The sequence below is a fragment of the Lactuca saligna genome, chromosome 1, assembly GCF_052625555.1.
Source record: "Lactuca saligna cultivar CGN05327 chromosome 1, ASM5262555v1, whole genome shotgun sequence".
NCBI lineage: Eukaryota > Viridiplantae > Streptophyta > Magnoliopsida > Asterales > Asteraceae > Lactuca > Lactuca saligna.
The window spans coordinates 54831688-54843267 of record NC_136417.1 but is presented as its reverse complement, the minus strand read 5'-3'; positions in this window follow the sequence as shown (position 1 = coordinate 54843267).

Sequence of the window (11580 nt, the reverse complement as noted above, 5' to 3'; positions counted from 1 at the left end):
GAAGATCAACAAGGAACTCAAAGGTATGATTCTAGATCTGTATTAATGTTGTTGTTTAACCTAATTAGCCATTAGAAGTCTTGGATTCAAAAGCATGTTTGATAGAAAGCCTAGATCCAAGCAATAGGGTTTTGCATGCACACATAGGAAAGTTCTTATGGCTAAAACCCAACAGAAGGACGGGTCACATGGGATGTGTATAGATTATCGAGAGATGAATAAGGTAACGGTGATGAAATCTTACCCACTCTAGAGGATTGATGACCTCTTTGACTAGCTACAGGGAACATCTTGGTTATCCATGATCAATTTGCGTTCAGGCTATCATCAGATGAGGTTCAGAAAGGAGGATGTGTAGAAGACTGCCTTTTGGACACGTTATGGTCACAATGAGTTTGTGGTGATGCCCTTCGGGCTCACTAATGCTCTTGTCACATTCATGAATCTCATGAACCGCGTGTGCAGACCCATGTTGGATCGGTCTGTGACACTTTTCTTCGACAACATCTTGGTTTATTCTAAGATGCGAGAGCAGCATGAGGAGCACTTGCGAGAAGTTCTGGATACTCTGAGGAGGGAGAGCTTGTATGATAAGTTCTCCAAGAGTGAGTTCTAGTTGCGTGAGGTGCAGTTTCTTGGGCACCTTTTCAACCAAAACAGGATTTCAGTTGACCCAGCCAAGGTGGAGGCCGTGATGAGGTGGGAGGTTCCGAGGTCTCCAACTAAGATTCAGAGCTTTCTGGGATTGGTAGGCTACTATTGAAGATTCATTCAGGACTTCTCCTAGATAGTTATGCCCCTGACCCGGTTGACAAGGAATGTTGTCGTCTTTTGTCGGGGGCCTGAGCAACACGCCACGTTTGAGGCATTGAGATAGAGATTGTGCCAGGCACCAATGTTAGCTCTGCTAGAGGGCATGGAGGATTTTGTAGTATATTGCGATGCATCCATATTAGGTTTGGGCGCAGTATTGATGCAGAGTGGGCATGTTATCGCTTACGCTTCAAGGCAGCTGATGTCTCACGAGACAAACTATCTGATGCATGACTTGGAGCTGGGGGCTATTGTTTTCGCCCTCAAGATTTGGCACCATTACCTCTATGGGGTTCATTGTACTATATACACGGACCATAAGAGCCTGAGGTATCTCATGGATCATACAAATCTGAAGAACTTCATTAGAGACCTTGGGGTTGTACCAGCTATAAAGGAGCCTATGGACATTTTCTATGATAGTGAAACTGTTGTTACGTTAGCTAAAGAACCAAGGGATCACGAAAGATTCATACACATCGACATAAAATATCACTTTATCAGACATCGCATAGAAGAAGGAATCCTCGTGGCAAAGAGGGTATCATCAGATGAGAACCCATCAGATCCCCTTTTGAAGGGACTGATTCGGGCTAAGCATCTTCAACATGCTCGGAGCATAGCGCAAAAGGATGACATTAGTTTTAGTGGTTAGATAACTTTTGAAATTTGTAAATTGTAATTGACATTTGATATTGAATAAAAGTTGTGTTTCTTTATGATTAAAGTGTTGCTATCTTCTGTCAATCGTTTACTAGAAATTCTTTTGCATGTTTTGACTTCCAGAATATTATGTTTTGTTTTACATATTATTCAAATTTTCCACAGTCGGTCATATGTTGGAAGTAGATATGAACTAAGGCTGTCATGAAGTTGGTTGCTGTAATGCCCCAGTTTTTCTCGGTATTTTTGGTTATTTTAATTTAATTATCCTTGTAACATTGGGTTAATTTATTTAACCAATGTCTGATTTCTTATGTTATTGGACTCTTTTGATCATCTTGTAAACTCCTTTTATTGAATTTCATGGGCTATGGGCCTATTTGCAAAGTCCATCTAGTAAATAGTACTTAATGTGTTAATTGAGTCATTTGGAACACACACAAGAAAAACACTCTAAACCCTCCCTCTCTCTCTCTCTCTCACTAATCTTCCTCTCTCTCTTTGGGATCAAGAGCAGCCAAGGGGCTGTTGTTTGGAGCTTAATTCTTGTTCATTTCCAGCGTTGATTCATATTGGTATGAACCTCCTTATCATTTGTTACAACTTGATTCATAAACTTGTTCTAGTTTTATGATTTCATCTTCACTTCATCTCCTTCTTATTTGATTTGTAATTGTATGTTATACATCATCTCAAGATCCTATTTACACCCCATATATGGTGGATGATGTATCTAGGGGATTACATGTTGCAAAAGATGATGGAAACCTTAAAAGGGAGAATGGTGATTTTATGTGCTTTATGTTTATTTTCATGTTGATTATTATTACAATCTTGTGGAAAAATGAAATCCTAATGATACCTAACCCTTTTTAGTACCACCATGATCATGGGGACTAAATTGGGATGATGAACACATCTTAAAACGTGTTTCAAAGGGTGAAGGATGGATAATCCATAAAGAATCACGGGTGGCTATAATTCTGTTTTCCATCAGATCTGTAGTCATTTTGTAAAACTCATATATTAAGCTCTAGAACTCAAACGGATCCCAAATTAGTTCCCAAAGTTCACAAATTGAGTTGGCTAACTTTCTTAAGCATCCCAACCTCACTCATAAGGACTTTATTTATGGGAAAGAATGGCATCTTTGTTGTTAGGTCTGATCCGGGTCTATTCTGATATGTTATTTTGTTTTATTCATTTCTAAGGCTTGGAAAAGGATCCAAAGTGATTCCAAGTTTCTATATGTTCCTAATATTATGAATTTATGATCTGGAGCAGATTGGGTGTTATTTCCAATTATAAATTGGTTAGAATGGATCCACACTCCAGATCAGTGGGTAGTCACCAGCTTTTGCTTGTGCAGTGATTGTCCACAATGTGAATTTTATATCTGTATTTTGGGAGATGCTTTTGATTCAATTCCAACTCTGAGACTTTCATTTGTATGTCCTTTACTTCTTTGAATTTTGGTTTTAGATTTTGGAGTAAATCCGTTTTCAACAGCAGGTCTGTTTTAGAGATCTTGCTTTGATTACTCTTTTCTCAACTCATAGCTTCATTACTTCTCCTTTCTAGCCTTTAGTCCTTCTTAGGTGAGGTTTTGAAGTTTGCTCAAGCTTGGTAGCATTATTTTATTGTTATCCATACTTACTACTCACTCAAGGTGAGTTCTCCCACATCGTTGTATTGATGATTGTCTTTGCTAGTTAGCTCGTATGTGATTATTTGAATTTATTATAAAAGCATGCTATATAAGTATTGTTTTAATTTGTACATGTGCACTGTATGTAACTAATAATGGATATTGGGAAACCAACAAAGGATACAGATTTATCGGTGCGGTGGGTAGGTAAGATCACCAATGTAATAGTCATCGTGAGCTGCGGTGATTATGGCCAAGTGATACGGGATCTTCTCGGTGCGGTTCAAACCTACAGGTCCTTCTTATATTATTGGCGTTGATTTGTTCTTTGCCCTTATTATACAAATATAATTTGAAAATGGATTAGGGTTGGTAAATATGAATGTTAGTACAATGTCTGTGTTTGAATTCACTAAGCTTTTTGCTTACGGTTTCCCTTATAACTTTTCAGGTGTTATGATTAAAGAGGCTAAGGCTTGACTTGGAGCACCGGGACATTGCTATAAGTTATTTTTGTTGGGAACTTATTATTATTATTACTTCTGCACTTATTTTATATGATTATTAAGTTGATGGATTATGTTATGACTATTTCAGTTGTTTTAATTTAGTTTAAGATGGGTTTTAAAAGTTTAAAATTTTTGCAAAAATTTGGGTGTCACAAGTTGGTTTCAGAGCCATAGTTTGAGGGAACTAGGCATTCTTGTGGAAGTTCTAAACTCAAATTTGAGGATCTAGAGTTTATTTTATTTTTAAAGGATTTTTCAAACTTTCTGAAGACTAGTAGTGGAAGATGTTGTGGTGTGCCAGTCGGCCAGCCAAGTAAGCCTTATTTCTTATGTTAAATGTTTATGTTAAATTATTAACAATGAATTGGATTCTACTATTCTTAAAATGTTAGATTACACACTTATTTAGTGTTAACATGTGAGAAAGTTGTAAGATTAACGGCTAGAACGAGCTGGAAATTTTGAAACTAGACGCGAATGCGAAATTGGAACTTATGTGGAAGGTAGTAGAAGGGCCCCTACTATTTGAAACATCGGTGCTAGTTTCGGGTCGGGGAAAGGTTGAGGAATTTTGGGCAAGTTGAGTGTTTCGTCTTCCTAGAAATATCTAGGATGAATTATTTCTAAATGTTTTCCTCCTTCTACGAATACAAATGGCTCCGCCTGCTCGACTTAATCAGCTCCAAATGGAGCAAGTTAGGGATATTTTCGCTTAGGAATTCAATAATGCTTTCAACGAACTAATCCCAGATGTTACCAATGAAATAATCAACCAGGTCGGAGCGCTTTTCGATGAGCGCCTCGCAGCTATTCCTGGGGGAGCGTTACCGGCTCCGCCTGTTCTGGATTTGGCATACTACTTCAAGAAGTTCAGTAAGTGTAGCCCTCCTCTTTGGGACGGTGAATCCGCACCAATTGCTGCTAAGCAATGGGTGTCAGATGTTGAGGGCGCCTTCATTACTGTTGGGTGTCCGGACTAGTACAAAGTTGTGATCGCCACGAATCAGCTACGAAAAAGGGGAAAGACATGGTGGAACACCATCATCACTCTATTAAACGAAGAAGAAGTGAGGGCCATGTCATGGGCCCAATTTGTGGAGAGGTTCGAGGCACAATATGTGCCTAAGGTGGAGTAGCAGCAGATGCAGCAAGATTTCATGGCCTTATAGCAAACTACCAAGTCCGTTAGCGACCTGAACGCCAAGTTCTTGGAGATGCTATCCTTTTGTCCCTCGTTTGCTGGGAACGAGGCCTGGTTGGTCATCCGATACACTACCATTCTACGTACCGAGATTCGGGAATTCGTTAGCATGTAGGAGTTCCCGACTTTAACTATGCTCATGGATACAGCGATGAGGAGGGAAATCGAGTTGCAGACCCAGTCCAAGAGAAAGGCCAATGACACCTCCTCCAAGACATCCGGAGATGCCCAGAAAAAGAAAAAGTAGGGTGGTAAGTCAAGGTATGAGTACATGCCGTCTTCAGGTCAGGGCGAGAAATATCCGTTGATATGCTACAACTGCAAAAAGCCAGGGCATCATTGGAAGAATTGTAGGACTCCTTCTGCGAGTGCAGTTACTCAAATTACTTCTACTGGTCTCGTCTGCTATCACTACAATGAGACGGGACACAAGAAGCCCGAATGCCCGAAGTTGAAGGTGATGGGTTTTGGTCATAAGACATCCTATGTGCTCATACAAACCCTAATGCTTGGATCTAGGTTTCTCTATTGTACATGCTTTGAATCCAAGACTATAAACCCTAATTCTAGCATACAAGTAATCATATTAATATGTAATTAGGTTTAAGATCATACCTTGATTGTCATGTAGCAATAACAATCCTAATTCCTCCTTGTATTGACTTTGGAATGCTTAGAGTCACAAGTGTCACTCCTCTAATGGTTCACAAACACCATAAGCAAGAGGATGAAGAGGAGAGAGGATGGAGGCTGCCAAAAACGTGTGTAAACCCTTACAAGAACATTAGCCACGTTTTTGAGCCTTAAGGGGTCTTTATATAGTTGGGCTATTAGGGTTATCTAACAAGGAAACCCTAATTTGGATGCTTAAGCCCTAAGCAACCCATAGACTCCTTTTAATCAAGCCCTTGGACGATTTCCTTATGGGCTTCCCCATAGAATTCGTCCAACCCTTGATACAAGGCAATCCATGGCCCAAATTGCAATTATCCTATAATTACAATTCCAGTCCCTTAAGTTTAATTAATCTCTTTTAGTCACAAAACTAATTACCAATTAATTATTGACTAATATTAATTAAACAATATGATTTCTCCTTTAATATATTATTCCCATAATATATTAATAAATCATATTTAATCCTTACTCTCCATAATTCATCCTATCAAGTTGCTTTGGTGAAGGCAACCCAAAAGGACCATGCACCATCGGGTCAAGTACATACCAAAATAGTTATGGACTTAGACACTAATCCAACAGTCTCCCACTTGGATAAGTCTAACAACTATTCTGCGTATGACTTCAGATTCTGATCTGCAATCGTAGCTTTCCAAAGCCGCTGTCAACTCTGATCATATCAGATACGCGTGTCCTTAGATAAGGGATCATATATTCCTCCATTCTTGATATCGTCTGAGATATGATTTCTAATCATTCTCTTTGTACTACTTCTCGATTTCTGATTTATGACGACATACTAATTGAACAAATCAAATTAGCCCTAGCCCGGCCGAGCATTTACGTATGTCATCACTAAACCATCAAAGGGCCCAAAGATATCGCTTTTATCCTACTTTGGATAAAAGGAACGGATAAACTTTGATACAATGCTCGCTTGCACTCACTCACCGAATTACACACAACAATATGTTTTATAACACCAAGTTACTGGTGCGTTTACATATTATCAATGTGCAACCGATTCGCAAGATACAACTCACACATCTCGGTTTCAAGAATATAAGATGTTATCGTCTCACTAATCACTCGAGATAGTGATCCAAGTGAGCGTGGGTTTAATCCAATGCTCAAATCATATTCATAAGCACTCATGAACATTGCAGCAAACATTTGCTTATGTCTAATACTTTTCTAGACAATCCACACACCAATTCATGACAGTCTTCATTCATATCTACTTCCAACATATGAACGACTGTGGCCCGTTTGAATAATTCGATTATTCTTAATAAACTCAATTATTCTGGAAGTCAAAACATGCAAGGTGAAACACAATAATAATACTAATCCCATATGGCCTCAAACCTTTGAGTATAAACAAAACACGTTTTATTTATCACCATATCGATTACTCATTATTTGTCGTTTCGGGTAATCAACTTCTTACTTGAATTCCAACACTTGTCCCATGCTCCTAGCATGCACACAATGTTTACCTATGGTTCTTACTTTTGTGAAATAGACAAATTGAACACATTTCCAATCATTCTCATTTTACAACTCCAAATCCATTTTCTTAAGTGTAAGAATATCAAATTCTTGTTACTTATAGAATATACTATATTCTAACACTTTATGCAACGATCCTTTTGTAATGTCACTGCACCAAAGTCTCAAAGACTATTGCCAATGATATTACAAAGTCCTCTATTGGAGATTGTTACAAGACAATTCCTTAGATATGATGTCTCTCACTCAAAGTACATTCCTTTGAACATCCTTTTGCATAAAGGTTTCTAATCTAGACATAGATTTTCAATATTTACTTCCCAATATGGACACGCTTCCATATTTTCCATATGAAAACTCATTCTTAATAGAATCTTATCTATTCGTAATTATGTCGATATTGTCCATCCAATATGGAAACATTTCCATAATTTCCAATACTATACTTCCAACTACTCACAAGCGACCAATCCTCGTCGAACTTTGGATTGTCCTTTGATAGTTGTTTAATTATTTTAGTCAAAACCAATTCTAGTCCCTTTTCCCTCTAAATGCACTAGACATTTGGAAAATTTTAGAATGGTCAAACATTAAAGCATTTGCAATCGATCCTATACTCGAAGCGTATGGGACACGACGCACAATGTTTTATTTTCTATGTTCTCAGAATTCGAATTGTGAAGAGGAATGCCGTAATCATAATCGAAATTTTAAGAACACACTATGTACCTTTGACTAAATTTATTAACATTCCACAACCTAATCCTTTAGATTTGAAATGAAGCATAATATTCTCTCCCTTAATTATTGCAAAACAACTTTTCAACTCTTACAACTTTGCAAAGTATGACTCTTGTTTTCTATAAATAATATTGCCAACTATGCAATACATGCCTTAATAATCATACAATCATAACATTTATGCTCCCACTATCATGATGATTATTTTAAAAAATAACACTTATGCTCCCACTAGCTTCGACATGTATTTATAAACACCTTAACTTTCAGAAAAACAATACTTATTGAATTTCTTAAGTTCATGTTTCTAATACTTAGTGCTTTGATAATCTTTTATCAAGGCTTCTTGAACTTATACACTTTTACCTTAGATAGTTCATGTGTGTGTCTTAACAATTAAGACTAATTGCCAAACCTCACAATTCAAATTATGGAAAGGGATGCCGTAACCATGATCGAATTCGAGAATGCAATTTTACAATCACTATCTTTTAAAATCTTTCTTAGTGAAAACATTTTCTCACAATCATTTTCATGAAGGAGGAAATCTTATGACACTTAGATTTAAACAGTGTATGTGTTCCTATCCATGTGAATTTGTTAAAAAACAAAGTTTACGACAAATTCAAACTCATATGGATCGAACTTTCTTAATCTTGATTTCTTGCCTTATGGTAGCACAACTGCCCACCACGTCTTCCAAGTAGTTAAGCATCTTACCTTTTTCCTATCAATGCACCTTTCATTGATCAAGGTCCTTGCCTTTTATGCATTCAAATGAGAACTCATAGGACTCACATGCATAATTAACTCGATTGGATTGGCACAGAAACAAAATAATGTCTTCACGATAGGTTGTAAGCCTCAACTCGTGTGCTAGTGATGATCGATAAGGTTTATTTGATTTGTTCTTGAAACTTTTCGAGACCATTAAGACTCCCACTGACTCCTTGACATATACGATTCTCTTATCAAAACATTTCTTGACAAACAAATATTCAAGAGTTAGTGTAGCTTTTATCAAAACAAAACACTTCATAATTTTGGTCTTAGTTGGTCTTTGTCTTATTCAAGACATCACAACTTTCCACAATTGATGAATGTTATAAACCTTCTTAATACTATTCACTAAATGTCACAATCTTGACTTTAAGACTTGTTTTGGAACGAAGTATGATTGACTTCTTGATTTGACCATTTCTTCAATCTTTGATTCCTCTTCTTGGACATACAATTGTACCAAGACTCACTTAGAGGATCAATTGAGATATGGTTCTTAATCATCAAGACCTATCATAAAGCATAAAAGGTACTCTCCCTTCTTCTTAGAATGGAGAAACTTTTATCTCTCTGCCCACATGATTCTTGTTATTCTTTCTACTATTGATCTAAACCCTTTAATCAATTCAGAATTACACTTAATCTTATAAGTATAATCATATTTACCAAACCTTTAGTAAATCATGACGAATATATTTGTTACTCTTATGGTGAACTTGATCAACACACAACTTTGTGTACTCGATCTCCTAGTCCTTCACTTGACACTTTGTCAATGAATTAGTCTAATTTTCAAATACGAAATTTCTCATTCATCGTGCATCCACGTTGCATGATTCCAAGTTTCTGTCCAATTGAAACTTGGGCGATGAGAAACTCTCCCTATTTGGTAAATTCTTGACATTTCCATAAATAAGAATCACATCCATTCGTTGTAGAAATATTCAAACATCAATTTTCATAACGATTTCATTGCAAGGAAATAACCAAATAAATAAGTTAAACAAAATTTATTTTATTTATAAAAGCAGCGGAAAAACATTTGTCCTTACAATGCAAAATCTATTGAAAACTATGTAAAAGAAAATTTCTAACAACTCTTATCATAACTATCTAAGCTCAAAATCCAATCTTCAAGTCCATGCGATCAAGATCCATCTCTTGTGATTAGATTCACCTTGCTCTCTTATCAAGCTTCCTTTCTTTTCACCGATCCTTCAAAACATTCAAATGTAATCTTATCACATCATGTATTAAGAATCAATGAATAGGAACTTAACGGAGTTAAATAGTGGATTTTACCTAAAGTGTAGTCATACTTTTGATTCTCCCATCTCTTAAATCTCTTAGGTAAATAGGGCAACTTCGTCTCCAATGCCCCTTCTCTTAGCAATAAAAGCAAATTGACTCTTTTGGAACAACACATGGAACTACTTCAGACATCGCCTTTCTCTTATGATCAAACTTTTCGATCATTGCATGTCTTTCATTTCCATTGTCTATATCCATAGAGGTCTCGAAGGTAGATTCACCAATCAACTTTGCTTTTCTATTGCACCAAACCATTGCTGATTCAACAGCAATAAGCATATAGGTGAGATCTATAAGGCTCACGTCGCGGTTCATCATATAGTACTCTCTTACGAACTCACTATATGAGTTAGGAAGTGATTGAAGAACCCAATCAACATCCATCGCTTCACCGACAACGGATCCCATCATTCTTAATCTATCAATGTGTGACTTCATCCCTAAGACGTGTGCACACACCGACTTGCCCTCTTTATGTTTACTTGCCAAAAGGGCTTGAGTGATATTGAACCTTTCAATTTTACAATCTTGTGGGTTAGGGAGAATAATTGGAGGAGGAGGAGGAAGTGAAGCATGATTTCTTGTTCCTCGATCGAATCGTGGAATATCATGTTCATGTGGAATACTTGTTCCACGGGATTTGAGAAGACCATAGTTGTCGAACTTTGACATCGGGAGAAAAACGAATTCAAGTTAGTTGATTGATTGAGTCCTTGGTAAATCACCCAAATGAAATTCCAAGGCTAGGACCTAACACAATATTCTACAACTCGGGAGAGGGATGCCGTAACCCAAATTGAAGAACATTTGAAGGTAAGTGAATGACGATTCACTAATTTCCACCATGAAAAACGAAAAAGAAATTTAAGTTTTAAATCTATGAAAACTCCTAGATCCTTTGAGATTCATTGAACATTTCAATGGCATGTTTAAATCTCGATATGCCCCTCTTGTTTGTGACTGGGATGCCGAGGATCACAAAGCGGGTGTGAATAACCATGCAAACTACATGGTGCCCTCACTTGTTACAATCACCTATTCGATGTGCCGGTAAACCACACACGCTCCACCGAACTATGACAAACATTGAGTCACCCTTTGCTACCTTTGCTTAGAACCATTTAGTGTGCCGGTAAACCACACACGCTCCACTAACGTCTTCGCAAGGGCACAAAGTGTAATTTCATGGAATTGCATCAATTCACTTTGCCTAAGTAACTAAGATTGGGAATTTGAAAAACATTTAGTTACTTTGTATTTCATTATACTTATAATGGAAGGTTTCGTCCTATCCTACCCGTTCGGCTAACGACCTTCCACTAGTCAAGAGTGCGGTGGGTAAGAGTGGATACCCATTCAATCGCCATTTTATAGGCAATTTCCTTAAACACCCCTTATAGACAAGTTTCGTGAATGAGGCCTACTAACGGTAAGACTGACTTTTACTCATACATATATATAATGTTAGACTTTTAATGTTATATATAGTATAGGTTGTATTTTATACTTTTAAAATACTATATGGTTAACTTTAACAATTACACTTTTAATTCAATTAAATGGTTAACCTAAACTTTTATGGATTTATCAAACTTCTTATAATTATACACCTTAATTAATTAATAAAACCATAAGGGTGTGATTTGAACTTTTCAAAACATTACTAGGGTTTTAGAATTTAACATTTCTAATTAAACCTTTAATCAACTTTTAAATTCCAAAAC